We start from the raw sequence: 25,911 nt of genomic DNA on the forward strand, positions 1-25,911 counted from the left end.
ATGAGCAGATTTGCCTATAAGTATGTAATGCAAAAGGGATGGCACTCAATCGAAGGTATTAACACACCACTCCTATATAATGCATGCCAATGAGCAGAAGGTGAAACAAGCAGCGAGAGGAAATGTTTCGTGTGGAAGCCAGCATGAGCAGATGCAGACCCCACACCCCAGGAGGCACTGCAGAAAGATCTTAAGGGGGGACATCCCGCAGCGGTCAGCGACCGGACAGGTGACGCTTACTCCAGGGCGAGTAACGGACCGCCAGAAGTAGGACAGAAAGACGCTTTAGAAAACTGCCAAAGGGATACGACAAAACCAGTGATGCATTCGATCATGTGAACGGCAAGTGGTACACATGCGATAGGTACATGTAACATTTTAGGCGTCTGGAGCAGGCACAAAACGTCCGGTTGGCTGAAACGCATTGGGAAGGAGTAAAGTGCCGAGATTCCGACGCAGTTTAATGGTAGGACCCTTGCGATTGGTAGAGAGAGTTTCCACAAAATAAGGCTCCTATCGGTTGAAAAGGGCAGTGACGTGGAGAACGAAAGAACCCAGGTGGGGAGAGAGTTCGGCTACGAGAAAGACGAGAGCGGAATTTTCGTGAACTCTTCTCTGAAGTGGCGTCAAGTGCAGAATGGAGAGCATAACGCTCTGTACGACGCAGAGGAGAAATTTGTGTGAACACTGCGTTCGCAGCGGCTGACCTCCAGCTAGAAATTAGCTGCAGCGTCGTTGAGCTCAAACTGTGGAGAAACGAACCAGCCATTCAGTTAATTGTTCTTGCGAGAACTGAGAGGGAATTATAATATGCATACTGCTCTAGCCATGGGTGTGTGTATCGCCATAGTCTGAGACTACGGATGAGTTCGTATTTTGTCGCATATCGAGAAATATATGGAGATTTTCTGCTGGAAAATTCAACAAAGGTTTAATTAGTTTTGCAGGAATTTCAGACGGCGAGAGCAGCCAGGCAGGTGACAGCTCATCGCAGCTAAGGTAAATACCGCGTGCAGAGGCATAAACTTGTTGGTTCATCAGCTTGCGTCCACTGTAAACTTGAGCGATCTTGGGTAATCTTTTGCTCGACTTGTCACAAAACTAACCATCCTCCATAGATCATTCTAAAAATTCTACCGAATTTTGAACCAGAATCGATTGATTTATCGCAGTACTGGCCAACATCATCACGTAATCGTAAGAATAATTTTGTGAAGAACCTCCTAGTTAAATTTTAATATTGTTGTGTTTAGGATCAGTTCACTTTCAGAGGCCGAGATGCGTCATTTTGACAACTGTCTTAACACTGTCACATTGTAAACTGTGTAGAAGCATGTTTTTCCGTGACAAAATTGCAATATTAAACAACGTCATTACACTTCCTGGCAGATTAAAACCGTGTGCCGGACCGAGACTCGAACTCGGGACCTATGCCTTTCGTGGGCAAGTGCTCTACCAACTGAGCTACCCAAGCACGACTCACGCCCCGTCCTCACACCATTAATTCCGCCACTACCTCGTCTCCTACCTTCCAAACTTCACAGAAGCTCTCCTGCGAACCTTGCAGAACTAGCACTCCTGGAAGAAAGGATATTGCGGAGACATGGCTTAGCCACAGCCTGGGGAATGTTTCTAGAATGAAATTTTCACTCTACAGCGAAGTTTGCGCTGATATGTTACTTCCTGGCAGATTAAAACTGTGTGCCGGACCGAGACTCAAACTCGGGACTCAGCGCACATTCCGCTGTAGAGTGACTCGAGTTCGAGTCTCGGTCCGGCATACAGTTTAATCTGCCAGGAAGTTTCATATCAGCGCACACTCCGCTGTAGAATGAAAATTTCATTCTAGGAATGTAATTACAGCTTACACAGTTGTGTTCAGTCATAGAATATGAAACCACCTAACCATAACCTTATAAGTTGAGCAGAACTGCCCAAATGAACCAAGGGGATACCAACAGCGTCACTTCAATGACCGTTTAGCGAACGTTGCTGCATATGGGTGTACACAGGAGGTGCCTTGTTCATGCACCCATGCAAACTGCTGTCCATCTGTGAAGAAGACTCGAATTGCAAGCCAGTATTGTAAATCGGCGTCCAGTGAGTGGCGACAGGTAGCATTTTCAAATGAATCACGCTTTATGCTCCATCAGACAGATGGTCGTTATTGTGTATGGCATGAAGCTTCTGAAAGCAAACACTCTGCAACAATCGTCGGAATGATCGAAGACGGATGAGGGAGTGTTATGGTCTGGGGAATATTTACGTGGCATTACCCGGGTGATCTCTTCATTCTGGAGGGCATAATAGATCAACACAAGTATGCATCTATCCTTGGGGACCATGTCCACCCCAACATACGAGAGTTGGAACGTAAACAGTGGCAACTATTTAGTCACAACCGATACAAAAGTGTTATATGTTTGCACCTGTTACTGTCTTTCAAAGTAGTCACCAGCGTTGTGCAGCACCCGCTGCCAGCGATGTGGAAGGCGTAGTATACCGTTAGCAGAGCCTGTTCTGTTGATGGTGCGAATGGGGCGCTGTAAAGTCATGGTGATTCTTGTGTACGACTGTGATGCTGTTATGCTAACACATTACGTTCCTCCACGGCAGCCCGTCAATGCATAATGTTACTGTTCGTTTTTGGAGCATCATCTGCGACCAGCTTTGCGAAAGAAGCGGCGACACTTTCTGTGCAACCCACACACCATTTTGCACGACAATGCGCGGGCGCATACAGCACAAGCTGTGGCTGCTCTGTTCGGTCGATGGGACTGGGAAGTACTGTACCACCCACCATACTCCCCAGTCTTAAGTCCTTGTGACTTTGATTTGATTCCGAAGATGAAGGAACCACTTCGTGGCATTCGTTCCAGAACTGTTCCAGAGATTCGACAGGCAGTACACCGCTCCATTCGCACCATCAATAGAACAGTCTCTGCTAACGGTATACTACCCCTTCCACATCGCTGGCAATATGTTCTACACAATGCTGGTGACTACTTTGAAGGACAGTAACAGATGCCAACATGTAACTCTTTTGTATCGTTTGTGAATATATAGTTGTCGCTATTTAAGTTTCAACCCTCGTACAGTGTGCATTGCCTCGAAACGATGGCATCTACCAGCAGGACAATGCGACGTGCCACACAGCTCGCAGTGGAAGAATGTGGTTCGAAGAGCACCAGGCTGAATTTGCCGTAAATCCCTGGCCACCAGACTCCCCGGATTTAAAACTAAGAGAATCTGTGGAACTACGTCTATCAGGCTGTTCGTGCCATGCATTCTCAACCAAAAAACCTAGCGCAGCTAGCTGCGGTACGGCATTGGAGTCGTCAGGGCACTACATCCCCACGGTACCTTCCAGAACCTCACTGACACTTATTCAGACTTCTCGTGATCTGGTTAATATGACTGGGAGGTGTAGTAGCGCACCTTTATCAAGGTAACATACCAATTCTTGGGACATGTGGGGTATTTCAAAGTTCATGTTTATCTGAAAAATTTTCTCCTAAGTAATAGAATAGCGAAATGGGGAGCGGGAGGCGGTGGGGGGGCGGTGATAAGAAGATGGAGTTAGTGCTTAGAACTGTAATTATTCTGGGTAGATACTAACTTTTTATTTGTGTAGCTCTGTGAAACCACAGCACACAGCACAATGGAAATTTTATTCCAGGGAGAAGCAGGGTTACCAACATGTTAGGTTCGCTGTTCAACTACCATGCGAATTGTTGGGTTAGTACGACAAAGCACTCCTATTTCAGAGAGACTAACGATAAGTTCTAATTCTTTCTGACAATTCTAATTTGATTTTTTTTGGTTGGCAAAGTAACTTCAAGTTCAAAGTGAATTCCTTCCCTTACAGTGGTCGAATTACACAAGTGCTGTATCGCCGCTGGTCTCCATGCCGAAGTGACGTAATAAACAATCTTATTTCGCACAGCAGCGTCGGTCTGAGGCAGGAGGGCACAGAAGAGCAGCAAACCGAGGAAGTTCCAGTGATACCAGAAGCGCTACGAACACTCTGGAGGCAACCGCAGGGAGTGGGTCAGCGGACAGCTCCCACGCTGGTGACGCTGGGACTCACCCGGCGGTGGGGCAACCTGTGTCAACAACACCGCTAGGTGGCTCGGGATCGTGAGTCCAGCGTGGCAATTTTTTTTTCTATTATTCAGCTATTCTAACACGTTCTACAATGTTCGACACTCGAGATGCGGGAATTAGACGTTGCCTACAGCTAGATAAGTGACGCACTGTCTTAGACACTCGAGAAGCCACTTTCAGGCCTCGATATAAATGTATCTGCATTTATCCTCCTGAAACCACTGTACATTAAGTCGCGGAGCATGCTTCGCACCAATATAACGCTTCCCTGTCTAATTCTACTCGTGTGTAAATTGAGCGAATTTACCTTGTCCTCAGGCAAAATATGATCCACAGCTTATTTTGTGCACAGTAAGATGCGGATCCAAGGGGGAGGGAGGGTAATGGAGGTCATGAATCCCACCTCTCCCCCACCGTCCGCCCCACGCCACGTAAATAAATAAATTTTATTTGTATGGCCATCCTCCGCAGCAAGCATATAAATACTTGTTTTACAAATCAAACTGCCTTTTCCTGCTGCTAGTTACTTCATTTATCCCATACGCGTTTCGCCCTCTCCAGTTCTAAGACACCATCAGTGGGATCTATAGCGATACATTTTTGTTAGTTCTAGATTATCAAACGGTTCACTTCGAGATTTTTTGTAAAAAAAGTAATTACTTACGATTTGCTGATCTGCGTTTCCTCACATCTGGTCTGGAGGTGGCACTACCACTTTTATCAATGCCATATATTCACATCTTTGCGTTCTCGCCATCCACACACTGTTCACCATGTTTCTCACTCTTTTTTTTGTGGACTATCGTTCTTTTGTCACTCGATACAACTCCTTCGTCATGCACTTCTTTTCACAGCGTAAATATTGCGACTCCATTACATGTTTCATCTTCTTTGGTGTGTTTACCTATTTCTTTCCAACCTAACGAAGTATATGTTGGTTGCTAACTTCTATTTATGATGTTTATACCGTGTGTGTGTGTGTGTGTGTGTGTGTGTGTGTGTGTGTGTGTATGAGTGAGAGAGAGGGGCGATAGAGCCGAATATTTTTTTTTTTGGGGGGGGGGGGGAGATGGCGGATGTACCAGCTGTTAGCGAGTGGCTGAAAACTTTGGTAGAAGTTAGAAACCAACATATACTTCGTTAGGTTGGCAACAAATAGGTAAACCTACCAAAGAAGGTGAAACATGTAATGGAGTCGCAATATTTACGCTGTGAAAAGAAATGTACAACGAAAGAGTTGTATCGAGTGACAAAAGAGCGATAGTCCACCACAAAAAAGAGTGAGAAACATGGTGCACAGTGTGTGGATGGCGAGAACACAAAGATGTGAATATATGGCAGTGATAAAAGTGGTAATGTGACCTCCAGACCAGATGTGAGGAAACGCAGATCAGCAAATCGTAAGTAATTACTTTTTACAAAAAATCTCCAAGTGAACTGTTTGATAATCTATAACTAACAAATCATCCAATCCCAAAGAAAGCAGGTGTTGACAGATGTGAAAATTACCGAACAATCAGTTTAATAAGCCACAGCTGCAAAATACTAACACGAATTCTTTACAGACGAATGGAAAAACTAGTAGAAGCCGACCTCGGGGATGATCAGTTTGGATTCCGTAGAAATACTGGAACACGTGAGGCAATACTGACCTTACGACTTATCTTAGAAGAAAGATTAAGGAAAGGCAAACCTACGTTTCTAGCATTTGTAGACTTAGAGAAAGCTTTTGACAATGTTGACTGGAATACTCTCTTTCAAATTCTAAAGGTGGCAGGGGTAAAATACAGGGAACGAAAGGCTATTTACAATTTGTACAGAAACCAGATGGCAGTTATAAGAGTCGAGGGGCATGAGAGGGAAGCATCGGTTGGGAAGGGAGTGAGACAGGGTTGCAACCTCTCCCCAATGTTATTCAATGTGTACATTGAGCAAGCAGTAAAGGAAACAAAAGAAAAATTTGGAGTAGGTATTAAAATCCATGGAGAAGAAATAAAAACTTTGAGGTTCGCCGATGACATTGTAATTCTGTCAGAGACAGCAAAGGACTTGGAAGAGCAGTTGAACGGAATGGATGGTGTCTTGAAGGGAGGATATAAGATGAACATCAACAAAAGCAAAACGAGGATAATGGAATGTAGTCGAATTAAGTCGGGTGATGCTGAGGGTATTAGATTAGGAAATGAGACACTTAAAGTAGTAAAGGAGTTTTGCTATTTGGGGAGCAAAATAACTGATGATGGTCGAAGTAGAGAGGACATAAAATGTAGACTGGCAATGGTAAGGAAAGCGTTTCTGAAGAAGAGAAATTTGTTAACATCGAGTATAGATTTAAGTGTCAGGAAGTCATTTCTGAAAGTATTTGTATGGAGTGTAGCCATGTATGGAAGTGAAACATGGACGGTAAATAGTTTGGACAAGAAGAGAATAGAAGCTTTTGAAATGTGGTGCTACAGAAGAATGCTGAAGATTAGATGGGTAGATCACATAACTAATGAGGAAGTATTGAATAGGATTGGGGAGAAGAGAAGTTTGTGGCACAACTTGACCAGAAGAAGGGATCGGTTGGTAGGACATGTTCTGAGGCATCAAGGGATCACCAATTTAGTATTGGAAGGCAGTGTGGAGGGTAAAAATCGTAGGGGGAGACCAAGAGATGAATACACTAAGCAGATTCAGAAGGATGTAGGTTGCAGTAGGTACTGGGAGATGAAGAAGCTTGCACAGGATAGAGTAGCATGGAGAGCTGCATCAAACCAGTCTCAGGACTGAAGACAACAACAACAACAACTAACAAAAATGTATCGTTATAGATCCCACTGATGATGCCTTAGAACTGGAGAAGGCGAAACGCGTATGGGATAAATAAAGTAACTAGCAGCAGGAAAAGGCAGTTTGATTTGCAAAACAAGTAAATAAATTTTCGTGGAGGTGTTTATATTTTCACAGCAAGCCTTCGGACAATGAAGCAGAACGGAAACTAATAGCCCCGAAACGGTAAGGAATTCTAGAACTTGCAAGCTACATATGACGCAGGACACTTTTGAGTTGCTTGCGTCGACTCATGTGTATCTGGCTTGAGTGACACCATCCCAGTCGGGTAAGACGCACTTTCACAGGCTAACTGTAGCTATTTGTTAACAACAAATTGACCCGTTTCGTGAGTCCGTAATGGGCAAGAGAAGACAAAGATAATGAGCCGTCACTCACATTAAATCATGCGATCGCAGAGCCATAGTCTGCAGATTTGCATGGAGACAATTATCGAACTATAAGAAATCAAATCGGGGTAACTTGTGAACTGTTTGCGTTAAGACGTTTAAACTGCACGGCTGGGCGCGGAACCTGATGGGAATTAGTACGCGCACGCACTTTGTTTTAGCCACGAAACCCACTTTTATTTTGATGCATTCGTCAATAACCCAAAATTGGCGCATTCTTAAATCCGCATTTCACGATCGAGAAGTCTCTTCATCTTCAAAGGGGTACTGTGGGGTCTGCAATGTCCAGTCGCGGAATAGTCAGCGCTATTCCTTGATGGCACTGTGACTACCGAACGGTACGTGAAGGTTTTGAAATGTGATTTTATCCCAGTTACCCAAAGTGACCCTGGTTTCGACAAGATTTGGTTCATGCAAGACGGAGCTCGGGCCTAATCGAAGCAGATGAGTGTTTGATGTACTGCACCCCTACATGCATCCAGATAAGATATGACCTACTCATTTGGCAATGATTCTACACAAGCTTTGTGCAACACGTCGCCGGAAGTAAGGGACGCTATTATTCGATGTCCCGTTGATAACGATATGATTGGAGGTAGAAAAGCAGCTAAGTTCGATAATGACTGGAGATCACCAGCCACCGTTTTGAAGGGACCATTCCAGCATTCGATGAAAGTGCTCTAGGGGCTCTGTAGGAAACTTGAAACGTCTAAGTCAGACGGGGATTTAAAGACGGACTTTCCCAAATATGAATCTTGCATCTTCAGCTATTGAGCCAACACTGACCACGTAATATCGATTTTGATATGGTTTTGTACAGAGGGCTTACACCAGTGTATTACGGTAGAGGTACTAGACAGTATATTCGTTTGATTATGATGCCAAAGTTAATCAAAAATGTTTGTTATAACGTGTGCTAGTTCGCCAGAGCTCAGTTTTTTCTCTTTCATTTATAAGCTAGTTTTAAGAATCAAGTTTACCTGAAAATATGGGTTCGTACAAATAGTATTACTATCATAAATGTAGACATGTAGATACTTTTGAGACGGTGTTTCCGGCCGGAGTGGCCGAGCGGTTCTAGGCGCTACAGTCTGGAACCGCGCGACCGCTACGGTCGCATGATCGAATCCTGCCTCGAGCATGGATGTGTGTGATGTCCTTAGGTTAGTTAGGTTTAAGTAGTTCTAAGTTCTAAGGGACTGATGACCTCAGAAGTTAAGTCCCATAGTGCTCAGAGCCATTAGAACCATTAGACTGTGTTTAGTAAACCAGCTACGCTTTTCATTTGTTACATATTTACCGTTTAAATTAGTTTCCGCTTCAGTCACCGCTTCTCACGACCTCTGCGAATGATTTCGTGTCAAATATTTAGACACAGGTTGGATACATTTCATTACTGTTCTAACGAACTATCTATGAGATTGGCTGTCGTTCTTATCACCAGTTTTCATGGTCGAATGCGTCACGTTGTAATACTAAAAATATTTTTCACGTTTCAGTTTTCTATATTCAAGTGTAGACGTCTCTAGTCACGTGCACAGTAAAAGAAAAGAATGCTTATTTAATGAACATTGCTGTTTATTTTCTCTGGGTTTGTAGATCACGCCGCAACAGCATCAATATTATTAACGAAAACTCGAAATTGAAATTAGCAGATTCAAATTTACTGGCAGATGTTTGCATTTTAAGGAATTTTGTTCATACACAATTTCTTAAAATTTCTGCATTTTGCACGTTCTCTTCTGAAGTGGTTCTTGCGTCTTCATACGTGCTTGTAAACATGTTTCCAGTATTTGTCGCTGGCTGTACTACGCAATTGCTTTCTAAGAAAGGTGATACCACCAACAAGTTTCAAAGCTAATAGACTCTCGAAGGACTGTAGTTGCTAATAAGTCTGCCGTCAGCGACTAACCACAAAACTGACACGTACGTCCTCTAGCAGCAAGCACCCACACCTCTAGAAATACCTTTGCAATGGACTCGTGTAGGAGCGAGACAAAGATTCTCGTTCAGCCATCCAAATTTAGGCTTCCTGTGCTTACTCTAAAATTAATTCAGGTGAATGCCGTGCCTCCCCGTCTGTTCTTTTTCAACTGAGCTGTTCCTTCATCCCCTAACGACCGAACTGACGTGAATTTGAAGTCTCAAATTTCTTTCGTGGCAATGACGTGTGAATTATGCTGTAATTTAAGCCATACGGGACTGAGCACTGTTTCTAGACTTCTAAATTACATAAGGAAAACAGAATTTCAAACAATAAGTGCTGCTATGTTCAGTTGCCGAGTGCAGACATTGTGTGTAAGGAAATGAAAAGTAAATGAAATGCTTTTTTTTAATGATCGTCATTCTGCATGTTTTGCTCGGGAACGCTAACATTACTTAGCTCACAAAACTCTTTGGAGCTCTCAGCCGTATTTACCCTTGACACAGCTGGTAATTCGGGAAAAGTTTATTAGTTTACATCGCTGTGAGACTATGCATTGCTATATTGTTTAGGTCGTCCTTGGGTTGCTACTCACACCCAAAACCTTCAGATGTCAGACATTCGGATCGGTACCAAACGGTGTATGTCGATAGAGTATCAACCAGAACACCGATGTAGTTCGTGTTGTGTGGTGTTGCCTGTTAGAACACACGTACACGGTAACTAAAAGTAACACCAGGACTACGGATCACAGAAACGCATATCTGTGAGCAGTTGTTTTAAAGTTCTCATATGGGTGAGTTGGTAGAGCGTGAGATCGTCGTTCCAATGGTCTTGCGTCCAAACACAACTAAACACAATTTTTTTTAATGTTAACGCGTGAAACATTTACATGGAAGAACATTTTCATGACATGTAAAAGGACTTTTCGGAGTTTATAGCAATGTTCTTTTAGCAGTCTGCTTTCGCTTCGTTAGTTGAAAGTAGCAAACCTATAGAACATATTTCTATGGATAGGCGTGGTGCTATGTTGGACATGTGAGACGGAACACCACACCTACCTATGCAAATATACTCTATAGGTTTGCTGCTTTCAACTAACGAAGCGAAAGCCAAAAGCCAAAGTGCCAAAAGAACATTGCTAAAAACTCCGAAAACTACTTTTACATGTCAGGATAATGTTCTTCCGTGCAACTGTTTCATGCGTAAACAATTTAAAAAAATTATCTTCCGTGGTGTTTGAATGCAGGACACAGGAGCAACGACTTCTCGCTCTACCAATTACCCACGTGAGATCTACAAAACAATTACAGATACTCGCTTTTCCTGAGCTCCGTACTTCTGCTGTTACATTTAATTACCATTTATGCGTGTTCTACTGGACAACAGCACATTGCACGAACGAAACCGGTGTTTTAGTTGATACTGTATCGACGAACAACGTTTGGTACCGATCTGATTGTCTGAGATCTGGAGGTTTGGGTGTCAGATTGTTTTGCCAAATACGATGCACATTAAGATATATCTAACTACGATACTGCAGTGCCTGTGTTGTTCCGCATTAAGATGCAATATTCCTCCAGACGTGCGTGCATGTCCCAAGGAATAGACTCTGCGGCGACTACAGCCGTTACGAAACGCATGAAATGGATTCGGAGTTGCGAATGTGGACAACCATCAGCTGTATAATGAATGACGACAATGAAAAGTTTTGCCGGATCGGGACTCGAACCTGGGCACGACATATGGAAGTTTGGGTGCAGCCATGAGTCGTGATCGGATAGGCAAATTGTAAGAAGCAAGGCAGTTAATGGAAGAGGCCTTACCCACACCATTTGATACAATTAAAATTCCACCCACCTCCCCTTCTGAAATTAAGAAGATAATAAACACTCTCAAGAATAAAATCTCACAGGAATTGATGGCATTTCCAGCAGGATAATAAAAGCTTGTTCCCAAGAAATAAGTGGGATTCTTAGCCATATACGTAATAGCTCTCTGAAGCAGGGTATTTTCCCCAGATAGACTGAAGTATGCCATTGTTAAACCACTGCATAAAAAAGGGGATACGTCTGACGTCAACAACTACCGCCCAATCTCTCTTCTGACTGCCTTATCCAAAATTCTTGAAAAAGTAATGTATTGTAGAGTAGCTTCACACATTTGTAAAAATAAAGTTTTAACAAAATGTCAGTTTGGTTTCCAGAAGGGTTTTTCAACGGAAAATGCTATATATACTTTCACTAATGAAATATAAAATGCTCTGAATAACTGTAAGTCAGCCGTTGGGATTTTTTGTGATCTATCAAAGGCTTTTGATTTTGTAAATCATGGAACACTTCTAGATAAGCTCAAGTACTGTGGTATGAATGGGACAGTACTCCAATTGTTTAAATCGTACCTAACTGGAAGAGTGCAGAAAGTTGAAATAAGCAGTTCACATAATATGCAAAAAACTGGTGATTTCTCAAACTGGGAAACAATCAAGAATGGGGTGCCACAAGGTTCGGTCTTCGGTCCTCTGCTGTTTTTAATATATATTAATGACTTGCCATTCTACATTCACGAAGATGCAAAGCTGGTACTTTTTGCCGATGATACATGTATAGCTATCACACCCAACAGACTAGAATTAACTGGTGAAATCGTAAACGATGTTTTTCAGAAAATCATTAAGTGGTTCTCTGCTAATGGGCTCTCATTAAGCGTTGACGAAACACAGCAAATACAGTTCCACACAGTAGATGGAATGACACCATTAATAAATATAGACTTCGATCAGAAATTGGTAGCTAAGGTAGAATATTCAAAATTTCTAGGTGTATGCATTGATGAGGGGTTGAACTGGAAAAAACACACGGAGGATCTGCTGAAACGTTTGAGTTCAGCTACTTACGCTATTAGGGTCATTGCAAATTTTGGCGATATACATCTGAGTAAGTTAGCTTACCACGCCTATTTTCATTCTCTGCTTTTGTATGGTATCATATTCTGGGGTAACTCATCATTGAGTAAAAGAGTGTTCATTGCACAAAAGTGTGCAATCAGAATAATTGCTAGAGCTCATCCAAGATCATCCTGCAGACACTTATTTAAAGAGCTAGAGATCTCCACTGTAGCCTCACAATATATATATATTCACTTATGAAATTTGTTATTAACAATCCGAACGAATTCAAAAGTAATAGCAGTGTACGTGGCTACAACACTAGGAGAAAGGATGATCTTCACTACTCAAGGTTAAATCTAACTTTGGCTCAGAAGGGGGTAAATTATGCTGCCACAAAAGTCAATGGTCACTTACCTAATAGCATCAAAAGTCTGACAGATAGCCATATAGCATTTAAAAGGAAATTAAAAGAATTTCTTAATGGCAACTCCTTCTACTCATTAGATGAATTTTTGGATATAGGAAGTGGGTAATTTCCCCAACCACCACAAAAAAATTAAAAATATTAAGTGTCATGTAATATTTTGTGTAATGTAATATCTTGTATAGACACATTTTATTAACTTGACACGTTCCACATCATTAAGAACTGTCGTATTCATGATCTATGGAACAAGTACTAATCTAATCTAATCTTATGTAATCGAAGGTGACCGCTCGCAGTAAGCGGGAAACCCGGTTTCGAGTCCCGGTCCAGCACAAAGTTTCATTGTCGTCGTTTCATTATACAGCTGATGGTTGTCCATGTTCGCAACTGCGAATACATTTCATGTATACCTAATTACAGTTCCTGCACTTGTACATACAGAATATGTTTCATCATAGTGGGCGCGCGGGATTAGCCGTGCGGTCTGAGGCGCTGCAGTCGTGGACTGTGCGGCTGGTCCCGGCGGAGGTTCGAGTCCTCCCTCGGGCATGGGTGTGTGTGTTTGTCCTTAGGATAATTTAGGTTAAGTAGTGTGTAAGCTTAGGGACTGATGACCTTAGCAGTTAAGTCCCATAAGATTTCACACACATTCTTCTTCATCTCTTCTTCATAGTGTAAACTAAGCAACTTCACTAAAGTTATCTTTATTTTTGTTTTGCTGTTCCATCATTGTAAATTATCCTACTTCATTAATTTCAGCGACGGGTTCAGAAATCTACAAAGCTGCATGACATTAATATTTGTTACAGTATCGTCTGCAAATAAACTCAGACGGCTTTTGAAACACATGCACATACTGTTAGAATTTTCTTTTTCCTTATTTTATCAAATAAAGACAATTCTTGAGAACGGCGGCTGTTTTGTAATGCAGAATTTAATTTAAAGCAACAACCGCTGTTACTGGTTTTGAACTGAAATAAATTCACCCCCGGAGGAACTTTCTCGTTAAAAACCCTCCGTGGAACGCAAGCAGTGCGAGTGTTGTTAGTTGTCTGTCTGTTGGAGGACGGCTAAATGGTGGACAGTCAAAGAGTGGGTGTGGCCACAACAGTCTTGCTTTGTGCCACACCCTCTGAGCGATGTCGAGGCAGCTGCACGGGTATGGATGGCCCATTCATATAGAGCGTTGCCTCACACACGGAAAACCCCGCAAGTGCAAAGCGAGGTGCAGAGAGAGTTTGCACGGTGCGGCGTCCCTACTCGGCTTAATTCGCGTCAACTCGGCTCGCATAATGAAGACTCCGTGGAGTGCTGCCGAGAGCATTGATAGACGGGTTGTAAGTGCAAGACAGTTACTGGGATACTGGAAAGATTCCGAAATTCAGTTTAAACCGGAGTGGGAACTTCCTTTCTTTTTTTTTTTTTACAATGATAAAGCTAAATGTTTGCGGTAAAGTAATTACGTGTGTAACAAAATCGTTTATTGAAATTATATTCAGAAAAGTATAGTGAAATGACTGGGGGCGCCAGAGAGGAAGAATGAAGGAAGTTGCAAACTCCTGTAGAAGAGAGATTTGTACCAGTACTTCAGCATGTTTATTTTGGTTAAAGGTGCTGCGAAACGAACTTAAGTTCGTTTACATTCCTCTCAAACGTGTATTCGTTTTCCTTTTCGCTTGTATTATTCCTAACACCATTGTTTTCTCCAGTTTAGAACGAAGAAGATAAAGGGTGCTTCAAAAGTATTCTTAGTTATAAAGTTGCTCTAAGGAAGCCATTTATGGAGGCTCATTAATAAAGAATATTTTGTTAGACGCAGTAGAGACAATGCATCCTACATAAGCTCTCGAATACAGCCGAAAGTCAGTTTTCAGCATGACAAAATGTTGGCAAATCAGCGACACTGCCGGAAATTTGCATTAACAATCAGTAGTCAAAACTGAAAACCTTCAAGCCTATTACATTGCACTTAATGAGTCTACGGATATTAGTGAAACAGGTCAGTTAGCCATTTTTTTTTTCGTGGCGTGTACGACGAAGTATAAGTAATGGTATGATTTGCATGAATGACAACTGCTACAAGGACGGATATTTTAGAAGCGGTCGAAATGTTAGCCGAATGAGTAAGACTTACTTGGGGAAAGCTATTTTCCGTAACTACAGCTGGTTCAAATGGCTCTGAGCACTATGGGACTCAACATCTTATGTCATAAGTCCCCTAGAACTTAGAACTACTTAAACCTAACTAACCTAAGGACATCACACACACCCATGCCCGAGGCAGGATTCGAACCTGCGACCGTAGCAGTCCCGCGGTTCCGGACTGCAGCGCCAGAACCGCTAGACCACCGCGGCCGGCGTAACTACAGCAATGCGCGCTAAAGTAAAGGCTTTATTGGCCTACTGCGGAAAAAGCTTAACATGCCGCATTTACCTCCTGTTCATTGTTCTGCACACCGAGAGGCTCTTTGTGCAAAAGTTATCGGTCATGAAGATGTTATGAACCTAGTGGCACGTGTAGTGAACTATATTCGTGCTCACGGTCTCATTCATAATCGCTTCAAAGAATTTTTGATTTCATTCGAAGAGAAGTATCCAGACATCCCCTACCGTGCTGAAGTACGCGGGATAAGCAAATAAAAAGTGATTTCCCGGGTTTTTCGACTAAGCAACCCCGTGGTTCAGTGCTTGGAGGACAAAGGACTTCCCGAGTCACTTTTGCATTGTCGTGAACTGGTAGCTGCTTTAAGATTGTTAGCAGACGTTATGGCTCTCATAAATGATTTAAGTCTGAAGCTGCAAAAATAATAATAATAATAATAATCTCACCATTGACATGGTCGCCAAAACAAAAGCTTTCCAACGTAAACTTCAGCTCCTCCGAAGCAGCCTTTCTGAGAAAAGTATAAGAATACAACACTTTCCTGAGCTAGGTAAACGGTACATAAATTTTATCTTTAAAAAGGCATATACATTTAAAAAAATGTTGCATTCGAAACGGTACTGTGGTTCCTTTTGACAGCGGGAAGAAGCGAGCTTTGACAAATACGTTGAGGTGCTACAATCCCTTGAAAATGCGTTTAGCAGAAATAAAGAAACAGCGGAGATTATTTCTATATTTGGTTCCACATGTGTATGTGGAAGGCTTCTTCTGTTTTGTCTTGTACGAAAACTAGAGTGCGTGCAAGTATATCTGACTGTGATTTAAAAAACGCTCTAAACGTTGTGGTCAGTCGATCCCTTGTTCCAGATCTTAATAGCACAATTGTAATTAAAAAAGGGAAAACAGAAGAGATAATTTCCTGTAATAAAATTTAATGTTATCATTACTATTTGAATCTCTTTTGCACTGGTAATCTTGTCCCACCAAATTAAGCTCTCCGCTCGCTGCACACAAACATTTGGCAATGACGAAGAAAACAGAGGTGAAGTTTTGGAAAAGGTCGAGACAGGCGGAGTGAGCTAGACAAGCGTAAGGAAAGGGAGACAACGGTATTGAGCAAAGTCGACGAGTGGGGGTTTGCACCGTCATCAACATTGCCGATTAGTGTTCTTTACTCTGCATCGAGCGATGCGCTGGTGCATATTTCATTAGTTAATTGTAATTATACATCTCCAGTGGTATTTTATATACCAAATTAAGTAAAAAATGCCCTGTTTTATACTCTACACTACTCGTAATTTTTACGTCGGTTTAGCAATCTAGGGTTAATTTGGAGTGACCAAAATGATGTCCGGTCAGCGTACTCTTCCAGAAAACACTGAGAACATATTTTGCTCTCGGGAGGTTTGCCGTAAGTTCTCCTCACAGTTTTCAAATAGAGAGCTTTTCGAGTTGTTTTGATAGAAAATCTAAAGTCAAATTACAGAAATAAAACCACTCCTGTAAAAGTAACCAGCACCATTAAAATTCATGCTTATAAAAGAGAATATCGCTTGAACGAGACCACTTACGATTGAAAAGTATTACCTTTTTCTCTTTAACTACAATCGGACCGATTAGTAAACCAGTAAATGAGCAATCTGGCACCTTTTTATCAAAACGCTTCCACCAGTAGCTAATGTTTGCCCATACTAACATGCTAGACGTCGGCAGAAAGTTTTTGACGTCAGGACAACTCCCCTCGTTATATCGCTATGATACGCACACAACGGAGACAATGGTCTCTGTGTCAGACATGAGCCTATGGCATGGGAAATGTTTCGAGTACTCGTCGAGGGGTTTCCTTTATGTGAATAGAACAACTCAAAAGTTCGTCGTATCACTTGAGCACCACAGTCAACCCTCCTAGCTGCGGACGTACCTGTTTCTGGCATACTTTGTTGTTCTCCGACGAAAATAGTGTCTGGTATCGTAACTACAACAGGGACTGACGACTGCACCCTCTTCTCAGTTTGTGATCCTACTGTAGAGTAGGAGATTTGAAGGTGATCCGATTTTCATACTTATTTTATATCCAAACCATAAATTTTCGGACATTGTTTCTTCCCCAAAACTTTATCTGCTAAGTTCTCCTCTACAACTCGTATTAGCTTTTAATAGGAATTCTGAGGTACCCAGTATAATTATTCTCCTGGCGGGTATGAAGTTGTTTGTGATAAATGCTGAAATTAAGAAAAAATATTATCATGTACTTGACGCCGAGGAACAACCCATAAATATGATGTAGTGTTAATCCGTGACTTGAACGTGAATGCCCGAACAAAACTAGTTGTCTCGAACTAAATATTCATTACAATCGCTCTCGCTAGCTCCTAGATGCTGTTCTGTAAATTGCGCGATCAGCTTATCATAAGTAGTTCAGAGAATTAAATACAAGTAATGTATAAATTTTTAACCATGTTGCGAAAGTGTGGATGCACACGAGGGTCCGAGCCTCTTGCGCTACTACAGGACTCGCTGCGAGCAACTAGATGAATGGACAGTGGAGGGCTACAGTCGTGTGACCAGTTGAGAATTCGGATCGGATGGGAAGCGTGTCCGGTTGGCCGAGGCGGTTAGGAGGACCGTGTTAAGAGGTGGAGCTGTGTTGGAGACCCCGGTCGGCACAGATTTTGATCTTGCACCATCGTATTACTTCGATGCAAATCGTGCATCGACGTAATTCGATACCTGATTGCGGCTGGATGTCGATCTTTTCTTCGAAACTTCTGGAAATGATGGTAGGTCGGATAAGAAGCCGAAACAGGTCTACTCATAGACCCTGACACTGGCAATGGTGATACAAGTCAAAGATTTACTCTAACTATTCTCCAATATGATTATAATGCTTGAACGTCGATTAAATGCAACAGAATAGAAACTTACAACTGCACGAAATGCACTGAGTAAACTCAGAGTTCCTGAATAAGATATCTAACGCGCGTTATCACATATGTGACGTCTTGCTTACACACTATAATGAATCACCCTCTTCCAACGTTACCTTTTTTTATAGAGATAAACAATGCCATGTATACTATCGATTCTTGCATGAGTTAAAATTATCTCAACTGTTTCATTAAAAGAATTCATATGATTTTGTACACGATGTATTAAATTTCAGGCTAAAATGTATAAAAATAAATTAATGTTTTACAATCGATATGTACTAACAGTTAAAATTACTCTTCTTTTAAAAATATTTGAAATTGCAAAATTTATGGTATACTTACAATTCATATTATTAATTGCGCAATCTAAGCTAAGTGTTAAATTTATTTCTAGATTCATTTACAAAATAATGACATATTTTTGCGAAGATTCTTCTTTGGTACAGAAAGTCTGTAAACTTTTGTGCTTTGTAAACTCTTTGGAAATTGTGAGTACTGCAGACTGTAAGTAGTGGTGGGCATGCTTCTGACGGAAGTAGACGTTTTGTAAGTTTGTCACCAACTATGTAATTCCTGTTTTTGTAATGAGGAAACTATAAAAAACTGTGTGATGTTGAAAGATGTGACAAAGAATAAAATTCAAAAATAATACAGACAAATCTTCATCAGTTATTAAGTCAAGTGTTCAAATGTGTGTGAATTCCTAAGGGATCAAACCGCTGAGGTCATAGGTCCCTAGACTTAAACACTACTTAAAGTAACTGAAACTAATTTATGCTGAGAACCACTCTGTCGGCAGCTCGTGGTCGTGCGGTAGCATTCTCGCTTCCCACGCTCGGGTTCCCGGGTTCGATTCCCGGCGGGGTCAGGGATTTTCTCTGCCTCGTGATGACTGGGTGTTGTGTGCTGTCCTTAGGGTAGTTAGGTTTAAGTAGTTCTAAGTTCTAGGGGACTGATGACCAAGGATGTTAAGTCCCATAGTGCTCAGAGCCATTTGAACCATTTTTTTTTAGAACGACTCAAGTGTTCAAATGTGTGTGAATTCCTAAGGGATCAAACTGCTGAGGTCATCGGTCCCTAGACTTAAACACTACTTAAAGTAACTGAAACTAATTTATGCTGAGAACGACACACACACCGATGCCCGAGGGAGGACTCGAACCTCCGGCGGGAGGGGCCACGCAATCCTTGACATGGTGCCGCAGACCACGCGGCCACTCTGCGCGGCTTATTTAGTCATCAAGAAACTATAAAACGGAAATTTCAGCTGCAAGAGCGTACCCCTAGAAGACTTAAGCCATCGATAACAACAAAGACATAACGAAGATAAGTAGAAATATATTCTTTTGTGTATATTACGCCTCTCGAAGCTTTCAATTTTTATGCAAAGACAGAGAATTTTAATACTGATGTGTGGAAGGGTAATATTACAAAACGTAACCCTAAGTAGGTGAAGCGTCTCGTCTTATAGACTGTAGCAGTTGCACCTGAAGGGCCTAGATACTGGTGTCACGTCGGAAATGTACTGCTCTCATTTCTTTTGTCACTGACCCGTCCTCACGTCACACGCCTACCACATGAATCACAAGATATGACGTGGATATTACTTGCTCATCAGTCGTATCAGCGTTTACTACGGGTTCCAGGAGGCCTAACCGTTTATCTGATGTAAAGTTGTTATTTTATGTTTGTCTCTGCTGACAAAACAGAAATTGTGAAAGACACCTACAGCTTTCTTTATCTACGCTGGAAATTTTTGATTTATTGCCATGCCGATAAGAATAAAGGGTACTGGAAAAGTTTAACGGTCTGGAACTCCAGATGGATAACTATTTGTATCTTTATACCTATTCACATAATCCGTGCAGCCAAGAGATCGAGCATTTTGTTAACCATTTTTATGTAGCAGCCTTTACATTAAAATTGTTCAGGGGCTCTAGAGAACAAGCGCTTCGACACCATGTGGTCAGCTATTAGGTTTCTTACTTATTACATCACTCTAGCGTGTCAGGAAACATCTACTTGTGTTTAACATTGCTGACTTTCGATCATGGAGCCCCGAGTTCGATTCCCAGCAGGATCGGGAATTTTCTCCTCTCAGGACTGTGTGTGAGTGCCTTATCATCATCATTTCATCATTATTAACGCGAAAGTCGCCAAAGTGGCGTCAAATAAAAAGACTTGCACCATGCTGCCAAACACTCCACAGGGGACTCCAAGCCAAATATGCTATACGCACATTTCACTGTCGCGTACTATGATTCCGAGAATTGCAGAGAAGTAACTCGAGTTTCGAGGACGTTTCTCAGATTCTTTTTCGTCAGTCACTAAAACGAATGCTGTTACAGTACAGAAATTCATGGACGAGGACCACTGTGTGTCATACAGGACATTTCCTGTATCAGTCAGCACCTTCACATGACACTGTTCTGTAAGACCAACTTATAAGGAGGAAGCGTTCTATTTCTTGTGAGTACCACGTTCTTTGAGGGACCGAGTGAATAATAAAGAGTCTGAGTCTGCAGGTGTTCTTGTGTGGCTCGGTCTTCATAAGTGATCAAGCGCCAGAAAAGGGATTCAAAAGCTAGAGATCGGATCCTCACCATCTTGAATAGGAGCATGCTGTGGTGGTCAAACCGATCTCAGACCTGATGACGGCTTTCCAGTTCTACGTCTGCATCTACACTCCGCAGACCTCTTTACAGTGTGTGGTCAAGGATACCATTGGCACCACCATCATTTTCTCTTTTCTCTGTTCCTCTCGCGAATGGTACCGGGAAAGAGCCACTGTTTCCAAACTTCCATATGAGATCTAATTTCTCTGATTTTCTGGTGGTTATCAGTTCGCGAGACACATCTTGGAGTACGTAATACATTTCGCAACCCTACTTCGAACATGCGCCCTCGGAATTTCAACTGTCATCCTGCCCATGATACGCAATCCCTCTCTTGTAGCGACTGCCATTGTAATCTGTAGATCTTCTCCAACAATCTCTCACAACGACTAAACGGTCCAGTGGGGCAACGCTCAGCCCTACGTCGGATCTTCTCTATAATTCTGTTAACACTAGTTCAATAGGGTGCTAGACCTAAGAACAAAACGCGAGAGTCGGTTGAAGATGGCTTTTATAAGCCACTTCTTTCGTTGGTGAAGTATAATCCCTTAAGCTTCTTCTAGACGAGCTCAGCCTGGCATCTATTTTTCTTACAATTAACTTTATGTGGTCATCACATTTTAGGTATTTTACAACTGTTACTATTTCCAGTGGATTTTCAGCTTTAGTGCAATCGAACAGCGTGGGTCTCTTCCCCAGTTTACACACAACATGTTACATTTGTTTACGATTGTAGTCAATTACTAGTTGCTCGATTAATCGATCCAACGCAAGTCAGTAATGGGGCCAAGCACATTTTGTTAGTGTGGGTTGCATACATTCGAGGGCAAACTTGATTGATTTATGACCTCCTCCCCTTAACTTATTATTCTATTAATTGATTTCTGACCCCCTGGGGATAACCTGTCCTTCTTAGAAACCCCTTCACATCTCCTTCTCCTTCCCCTCCACCTCATCCATCATTCTGGGAATCCACCTCACCACTACAAGCACTCTTTCGAAAAAATTAATCGTCAAATTAAATAAATTGATAAATTAATCAACCCCTCTCCCTCCTGGAGAATCCACCAGCCCACCCTTCCCACCCCACCTGGAAATTGGTAAAAAGGATTCAGTCTGTGCTGGAGAGGAAGGATTTAATGGCAGGAAAGTCAAATTAATGTCAATTATATAGCAAAGGATATACTGTTTTTTACAAAATTCAATTTCCAGGGGTTGGATCTCTCTTTTATTTCGTGAGAAAAGCTCATCATTCTCTGATATTTTGGAAGATGCGGGTCTTGTAAAATACATCGAAAAGAACTAATTAAATAGATTGCTTTTTTCCAATTGTGCAAGAGAACACGCAACCATTTGTCGTCCCAACAACCAGACATCCGCAATGGCTACACAGTTGAATCGGTGATGTCACCGTCAACATTACGACAGACAGCACAGAGAGGAGAGTCCGCCAGTGCTATGGCATTTAGACGCTGATTAGTTGGATAATTTCCACAGGTCGCGTATACCAAGTCAATCTGATGTGCTTCGGAAAGAAGCTGTGATGAATGTGCCGCCAAATCACAGTCCACCGTAGCAATCGTATCTTGTATTCTACGACGTTACAGGCGATATCCCCTAAAAAAAGGACGTTCGTGGGAGTTCGGAGGTCGGCACGAGTATAACTGAGTTCCATAATGAAGGCCGCGATGTATGCATACGCAGGTTTGATGCTACTGACTGGGATGGACTCAGTCGTCAGAAAATATCTGAATGCCACATGAATACAACATCCTACCGTAATCAGCAGTGGTAGAATCTGCACAATATGAAACATTCTGTATGCTACACAGACATTCAGATAGGCAACACGCTGCCAAGTATCGAGGCTGCCTAGGGAGCTGTGACTGATCATCATGCGAGTAATTCTCAGAACTTGACGGAAGTTGACCACCACTATATGGCGCGTTGACGACATAAAGGTGATCCCAAGATAGAGATGTTGGACACCGGGCAGGGGCGCCAGATCTTCTTGGGGTAGCCTGCGATCAATAGACAGCGCCGTGGATTTGCGCACATTCATCACACTTTCAGCGGCTCTTCCATGAGCCTTGATGGTGTTGAGGATGTGTGCGACCTCCTGAGAACAAACCAGCAGCAGGAGGTCATCTGCGTATGCACGACATCGGAAGGTGTAACAGCATGAGGAGAGTCCAGACAACTGCGTCGTCAGCAGTCTTAAGAGCGGCCCCACTACCTAAAAGTACGTGGACAGGAGGCAGCCTTTTCGGACCGTCCGTTGAATCGGTATTGGACCCACCACACGCTCATTGACACGGATCAACGAACGCTCGCTGCTATAGAGACGCTGAAGGGCAATGGCGAACCGCGCATGGAAACTCGTCCGTTCTAATACAGAGTATAGGAAGACATGGCGCACCCTGTCAAACGAGCTGTCAAAATCTTCGGCAACAATCGCTACACGAAATCTGCATGCCCCTGCCAGCGCATCACATCGCGACTGTCTGGACATTAACTGTGCCACATGGCGTACTCTGCGTGGTGGAGGGGACACGTAGTAAGAGGGGTCTGCAGTGCACCACGAATAAACACACAAAAATCTTGTAATCAGTATTTAAGAAGGTGACAGGCCAGTAGTGGCCTATAGTAAATCGAGGTGTCGGTTTATGAACGGGAACATTAATGCCCTCGACAAAAGCTGGCGGAATGGCAGCTGCAGACGTGATCAGTTCATTATGCATCTCCATCCATCGCGTAGACATGAGACCACAATATCTACGACGGAATTCAGTAGGGAGTCTGTCAACGCCTGGTGACTTGCACAGTGCACCCCTAAAGATAGAGGAGGTGACATCCTCGAAGGTGAAAGGTTTCATTAACGTGACCCCCACCGCAAATTTGAGGGTGCACGGAACGGCCACTGTGAGATCGTAGTCCAGGATGGTCCCATCACTGGCACAATAGACCCAGTGATAACGTTCGATAAGGCTATCGATTATGTCCACTTGGCAGGTGACCCGCTGCGCACGATGATATAAGAGATCGGTGACTAAGTTTTGTCTCCGTGCCTGTGACAGTGCACAACATCATGCATGGATGGATTCTCCCTCCACACCACATAAGGTCTGCGGGCACGTACCACAGTCCACCGTAGTTTCTGGCGAGTAATCACTAGTAGCTTCGCCTTAATCGTGCTGCGTTCAGTTTGTATATCAAGGGAAAATGGCTGGCCATCAACGTTGCGGAGGGGGCTGAAGTAGAAGCCTGTAGTGTGCCTGAGTCAAGCGGCAATCGCCATGCTATAAGCGATGAATGTGCGCCAAAGCATCAGTTTGCCATATTTCAGTCACCAGTCTGTGACGGACGCGTAGGACTGGAGACGCTATTTGCATCTTGTCCACGTCTCAGTGATATGCAGGCGACAACCAGGATCCTGCAGATACTGAATGTTGAGCTTTCTTGGTGTCAGACTCCTCCAAACCACCTGGCGGGGAAGGAGCAATGTGCACATGTACGCACAGTGGTCAGAGAACACCAAAGGCTAGTGCTCTACATCGAGCACCACGTCAACAGCATACAGTAGTCATAAATGTGGTCTAACCAACTAGCAGAATGGTTCGTGAGAAGTGTGAAGCACGGGTCGTCTCCGCGCCATACCTCCCAGATATTCTTTAGGTTTAGATCACAAACAATGAGATGATGTTCATTTCGACCAGACAACAGTGGGCCAATCCCCTCCACATAAAATCGTCCTCTTTCACGCCGACATCCAGTATCAGAAGGAGTGCAGACATTAATGACATGCTTGGAGTGAATCGTAAAAGCCATACACCCGGCAGATGGGAGATACATGATGTTGTTAATCAGGGTACCTTCGCGTATAAAGACCGCCACTTCACGGCCATGAGGATTCCCATGAGAAGCATAGAAGTCGTATCCTGCTATCCAAGGTAGTGCTGCTAAATGCACCTCCTGTAACAATGCGATATCTAGTTCCGAAGCTCATATCATTTCTTGTAGAAGATGGATCTTGACCGGTGCGTGGATGCCACTGACATTCAGTGTCGCGATACGGTATGCGTGGAGCTGTGCCCTACCACAGTGGAGGCTGCAGTCGCTGCTGTGAAGTTGTGGGGGCACCCGGCTGCAGGAGCTGCCGGCGACCCTCGCACGGCCCGGAAGTTGAGATCAACAGGTCGAGACTCCTGTATGGGATCTTCTGTTTCTTCATAATCCTCGCTCCACGCCCGCGGTGACACCGTCACCGTGGTATCCATATGTTCAACGGCTGCCGTCACTGTCAGATCTCCTGGTTTCATTCCTTCTTCGGTAGGGGCTTCAGAAGCAAGAACATTCCGTTCCGTCGATGCGAGAGCCACTGAGAGCCGCCCTTCCACAGACGCACTGACGAAGCCATCGTCACGGTTTCAGACGCTGAAACCGTGATTTCCTCAGCAAGTAGTGTGTCATCTGGCCAGCGCAGAGAGTCCCGTTCCGACGTGGTTATAGCGCCTCCTTTTGCGTAGTTCAGGGAAGCGTTGTTTACGCAATTGTCCTTCTGTGTCAAAATGGCTCTGAGCACTATGGGACTTAACAGCGGAGGTCATCAGTCCCCTAGAACTTAGAACTACTTAAACCTAACTAAGGACATCACACCCATCCATGCCCGAGGCAGGATTCGAACCTGCGACCATAGTGGTCGCGCGGTTCCAGACTGAAGCGCCTAGATCCGCTCGGCCACTCCGGCCGGCTGTCCTTCTGTGTCCTAAGAAGGAGGGAGTCCCGCAGGTCAGGCAGAAAGACCGCCTTTGGGACAACGAGAGAGTCGACCAATGAGTCACGTTCGACATCAGCGTCGGCCACAGGCGCGGCTGCAGCAATCACCGGAACAGAGGACATGAATCAAGCCACGTTATCAGTCACCTCGTCCGGAACCGATTCAGACAGGAGTGGAACACTATCCATCAGCTGTTCACGTGATTCCGAGTGCCGCCGGGCGATTTAAGTGTCGTCGCACGTGCGATCGGAAGTATCGTAGACGACGAGGGACGTACCACTTCTCGAGATGGTAGCTGCGTTATCTATCGTTGCAGGCATTCAGATCTGACGTGTCTCTCTTTTCCACGCTCAGAACAACTATGCGGTTGTGCGTCATACATGACTATGGCAGACATCCGCTGATGGTCAGATAAGATGGAACATGGCTGCGCAGATCAATTGTGATCTGTCGCATCCCGTACAGGGTATGTGCGCATGTGCGCCAGCGTTCTGCCATATGATCATGAACAGCGCCATATGGCCGGAAAGCGGCTATGACGTCATCTTCAGATACCTCGAATGGTAATTCGTACATGCGAATAGTTCTAACGCCTAATCCCGCATGTTCAGCATCAACCACGCCGAAGTTACCGTCA

The sequence above is a fragment of the Schistocerca cancellata genome, chromosome 3 (genome assembly GCF_023864275.1).
Source record: "Schistocerca cancellata isolate TAMUIC-IGC-003103 chromosome 3, iqSchCanc2.1, whole genome shotgun sequence".
Lineage (NCBI taxonomy): Eukaryota > Metazoa > Arthropoda > Insecta > Orthoptera > Acrididae > Schistocerca > Schistocerca cancellata.